Consider the following 5,028-nt stretch of genomic DNA (forward strand, 5'->3'; position numbering starts at 1 on the left):
AGACCCAAGAGAGGACACGGTGTCTTTAAGGAACAAAGAGAAAACAGTAGCACTAAAGCATGGAGCACCAGGGGAGCTGTGCTGAGGCAGGCAGGCAGTCCTCAGGCACTAAGGGTCTTAGCACCTGTTTAGGAGCAGCTGTCACCATGCCAGGGGCAGTGGGAAATGTTTGAAAGTACTCAAACAAAAGAGCACCCTAATCCCATTTGCAATTCTAAATGAACAATGGAACTGCACCTTCAGTTGGAGGAGTGTGAGGCTGGTGTGGATGTTAGGGGATCTGTGTATTGGTTCCTGTAGCTGCTGTCACAAATTACTACAAACTCGGTAGCTTAAAACAACAGAAATTTATTACTTCACAGTCCAGGAGGACGGAAGTTGGAAATTTGTTTCACTGGGTTCAAATCAAGCTGTTGGCAGGGCCAAGCTCCCTCCAGAGGTTCTAGCGGAGCTCTCTGTGACTTCTGGTAGCTGCAGGCATTCACTGGCTTGTGGCTGCATCCCTCCAGTCTCCACCTGTATCTTCATTATCACCTTTACTGTGTGTCCCATCTCCCGCTGGCTCTTCCTTGTAAGGACGCTTGTGATGGTATTTAGGACCCACCTGAATAATCCAGGATAATCTTCTCATCTCAAAATCTTCATTTAAACTCTTGTACACTGTTGGTGGGAATGTGAGAAGGTACAGTCACTACGTAAAACAGGATGATAGTTTCCAAAAACTTTAAACATAGAATTACCATATGGTCCAGCAATTCCTCTCCTGGGTATAGTCCCCAAAGAACTGAAAGCAGAGTCTAAAGAAATATGTGTACACCAATGTTCACAGCAGCATTATCTACAATAGCTACAAGGTGAAAGTAATGCAATGTCCATCAACGGCTGAATAAACAAATGTGGTATATACACACAATGGCATACGATTCAGCCTTTAAAAGGAAGGAAATTCTCTCATATGCTACAGAAATAAGCCAGTCACAAAAAGGCAAGGACTGTATGAGTCCACCTTTTTATTTCATTTTATTTTTGAGACGGTCTCGTTCTGTCACCCAGGCTGGAGTGCAGCGGTGTGATCCTAGCTCATTGTAGCCTCTGACTCCCGGGCTCAAGTGATTCTTCCACATTAGCCTCCTCAGTAACTGGGACCACAAGTATGCACCACCACACCTGGTATATTAGTCCATTTTCACACTGCTGATAAAGACATACCTGAGACTGGGCAATTTACAAAAGAAAGAGGTTTAATGGACTCTCAGTTCCACAAGGCTGGAGAGGCTTCACAATCATGGCAGAAGGCAAGAAGGAGCAAGTCACATCTTACGTGGATGGCAGCAGGCAAAAAGAGAGCTCGTGCAGGGAAACTCCCATTTTTAAAACCATCAGATCTCGTGAGACTTTTTCACTATCACAAGAACAGCACGGGGAAAGACCTGCCTCCATGATTCAATTACCTCCCACCGAGTTCCTCCCACAACACTTAAGAATTGTGGGAGTTACAATTCAAGATGAGATTAGGGTGGGGACAGCCAAACCATATCACCTGGCTAATTTTTAAATCTTTGGTAGAGACAAAGTCTGACTAGTTGCCCAGGCTGGTCTCAAACTCCAGGGCTTAAATGATCCTCCCGCCTCAGCCTCCCAAAGTACTGAGATTGCAGGCGTGAGCCACTGTGCGTGGCCTCATTCCACCTAATATGAGGCATCTAGTGTAGTCAAATGCATAGAGACAGAAAGTGGAAGAGTCATTGCCAGGGGCTGAGGAGAAAGAGAAATGGAAGTTGTTGTTTAATGGGTACAAAGTTTCAGTTCTGCAAGACAAAAATGGTCACACAACATAGGCATATACTTAACGCCACTGAACTCTGCACTTAGATGATTAAACTGTTCAAGTCTATGTTATATATTTTACCACAATTTTAGAATTGTTTAAAATTTCTTAACTTAATCACATTGGCAAAAACTTTCCCACATAAGGTAACGTTCACTGTTTTCCGGGGATTGGCACTTGATATCTTTGGGGCCACTATTCAGACTGCTACAGTCACTTAGGAGACTCCTGCAGTGGTCCAGAGAAGAGGTGATGGAGGCATGAACTAGACCACAGGCAGTGGGGATTCTAGAGCTGCCAGGGAGGCACTGCTGGCGGCAGCTGGGAACCGGACGTGAAGAGTAATGCCTGGCACCCTGGTTTCTGGCTGGGGCAACTCACAGAAACTCTCAGGAATGCTGACAGAAGAGCAGATTGGGGGTGGGATCAACGAGGGGACTGGTGTTGGGGAAGAGGTTGAGATGAGTTTTAGACACATTTGCAGGTGTCGACCAAAAGTTGGGCCACTGAGCAGACACCCGCCTACATCTTGAGGCCCCACACGAGGGTCTTGTCCCAAATGGGTGAGCCATGGCAGAGCGGGGATGCTATGGAGGGAGGAGGTAGCCACAGGCAGGGCTTGGGGGTAGTCTGGAAAACAGAGAATGAGAGGAGTCAGGGCAAAGAGGCGAGGTCTGTGGAGGTGCTGCAGGAAGGCATTGGGCACTGACTCCAACAGAGAGCCAGGAGCTCAGGAAGGCTCAGGTGGCTGGACCATGGCATGGGGCAGACGCAGAATAATAATGGCCTTCCATGAAGGCAAGGCCATCTCTAGCAAAATGTCCACCCTCCATGCCAACCCTCCCTCCCAAACATCCCTTCTGATTTCCCATGCTATGAGGGCCTGGGCACCAGAGCCCTTGGAGAGAAGATCCATCGGAGGAGGGAAAGTGGGAGGACCCACATGGCTCAGGTTAAACTTACACCTGGCCTTTCATGGAGAAGTCTCGGTGAACTTCTGAACAACAAATCAAGTTACAGATGGCTGAAACAAAGGGTAGTTTCCCAGGAGCTGCTGAGAACATCAGTAGGGGGCCTGTAGACTCATCCAAGTCAGACTCAACTGTATCTTTTTTTTTTCCCATTTTTTAAAATTGTAGTAAAATATACATAACAGAAAATGTACCATCTTAACCTTTTTTTTCTTTTTTTGAGACAGCATCTCACTCTGTCACCCAGGCTGGAGGTCAGTGGTGTGATCTCAGCTCACTGCAACCTCCATGTCTGGGGTTCAAGTGATTCTGCTGCCTCAGCCTCCCGAGTAGCTGGGATTACAGGCATGTGCCACCATGCCTGGCTAATTTTTGTATTTTTAGTAGAGACAGGGTTTCACCATGTTGGCCAGACTGGTCTCATAACTCCTGACCTCGAGTGATCAGCCTGCCTCCGCCACCCAAAGTGCTGGGATTACACGTGTGAGCCACCATGCCCGGCTTCCATCTTAACCATTTTTAAGCACGTTGTTCAGTGGTGTGACATACATTCCCACTGCTACACAGCCATCACGACTAACCATCTCCAGGCACTTTCAACTTGTAAAACTGAAAGTCTGCACCATTCAACAATAACCCCCCACGTCCCATCCCCTCAACTCTATCTTTTTAAAGTGCTTTTCCCAGTGAAGTTTCTAACATTGCTGAAGAGCATAAAATACAAAGATCCGGCCACGCAGCAGGGGCTTTTTACCCTGCAGAATGCCCACTAAACTGTTCTGTATGTTTAATTATTTTAACCAAGGAAATAGGGGATGCCCAAGATTTGGTCCCCAAACCAGAAAGACTGTGGGTTCTTTGCATCAAGCTGGGGGTTTTAGGTTTTAGTGCACTCCCCATGGGCACTCTGTCGGCCCACTCCTCGGGTGTTCCCCCGCCCCTGCCTTTTCCTCTCTCATCTCCTCCATCCACCCCTCTCAGCCTTGCAGTCGTCCTGCCTCTCCTCTCGCTGCTCCATTTGTAGGGAGGGTCTGCTTGAGGGGAGTTCCCATTCTCTCTCACCCAGCGTCAAGACTCTTGACTCTATTGCACCTAAAAAGTTCCTGGGGAATTTGACCATGCCCCACCCTCAGAGACAAAGGGTGAAGCCCAGGAATCTGTATTTTTAACAAACATCCCAGGTGATCCCGATACTTCAAGGACAGAGACACATGCACACACCCCCACACACACCCACACTGACTACCCGCACACTCCCACAGCTCAGAAGGCTGCAGGACCCACAGTAGGTATTCGGGACTATTTGTTCAATCCACACCTGAGTCGTTGCACAATTAAGTCCCTCGGAACACCTCGCTTGCCATCTGACAGCTTCCCATCCAGAAACCACACAGTACAGTAAAAAACAGAAAAAAGAAAGCCGTTAGACCCCAGTGAATGTTATTTTTAATGAAAGTGGTGCATTTTGACTCACAATGTTGAAACCAGATTATAAATGAGTCATCAGTGAATCGACCACAAAGAGCCTTTGCGGAGGTGATTTACAGGAGAGCTCTGATGTCTGCTGTCCCCTGCACATGCTTCACAGAGATGCTGTCAGACGCAGAGCTGGTCTGGGGCATCTGTTGCCGCGTCAGCTCAAAAGGACGCTGTGTTGTCACCAACGGGATTCCCCAGCCCAGGCGGTGTTGCGGTCCCACCCACACAAGGAAGGCAGCCATCACTGAACAATGCTTGTGGTTACATCATCATTGCTGGTTTCCAGGTAGTGACTAGCAGATACTGGAGACAGACAGGCCATCTGCTCTTCCTGTGCACCCCAGCTCCTCCCTCATGCCCACATCCTCTCGCCTGGTCTTCTAGAAGCAGCCCCTGTGCAGACAGACCAGCAGGACTGAAAGCTGGACAGACTCGAGCCAGAGAGCCAGGTGGAACAACCTGGCCAGAAAAAGTCTGGCCACAAAGAGTCTGGCCACAGCCCTGCTTTCCTCATCTCTGAAATGTCCACATGGCTGCCTGCCCTGCCCGGCTCAAGGGAATGTTGCAAGGCTCTCATGGAAGCCATGCTTGTGAGTGTTTTGAGGACTATCATAACCCGTTCCAAGGTCAGAGGACAGTAGAAAACAAAAATCTTGCTTTCAGAGGGTGCTTTCACCAGTTGGCAGCCTCTCCCCCCGGGCAAAGCCAGACAACTAAAACAGAATGAACCAGCAGAGTAGGGTGGGGGTG

General features: G+C 48.5%; 1 long non-coding RNA gene across 2 annotated transcripts; it reads right to left on the reverse strand.

The window, feature by feature from the left end:
* Nucleotides 1–338: 338 nt before the first annotated feature.
* LOC116271657 lies at nucleotides 339–4,817 on the reverse strand. Of its 2 annotated transcripts, none has more exons than XR_004180298.1 (2): nucleotides 4,118–4,817; nucleotides 339–660 (listed from the first exon to the last, which is right to left on the reverse strand). It is a non-coding gene; the product is annotated as an uncharacterized LOC116271657 (long non-coding RNA). The 2 variants fall into 2 exon arrangements; XR_004180297.1 differs by lacking the exon at nucleotides 4,118–4,817 and adding an exon at nucleotides 1,210–1,262.
* Nucleotides 4,818–5,028: the final 211 nt, after the last annotated feature.

Source organism: Papio anubis, chromosome 1 (assembly GCF_008728515.1).
Source record: "Papio anubis isolate 15944 chromosome 1, Panubis1.0, whole genome shotgun sequence".
Classification (NCBI taxonomy): domain Eukaryota; kingdom Metazoa; phylum Chordata; class Mammalia; order Primates; family Cercopithecidae; genus Papio; species Papio anubis.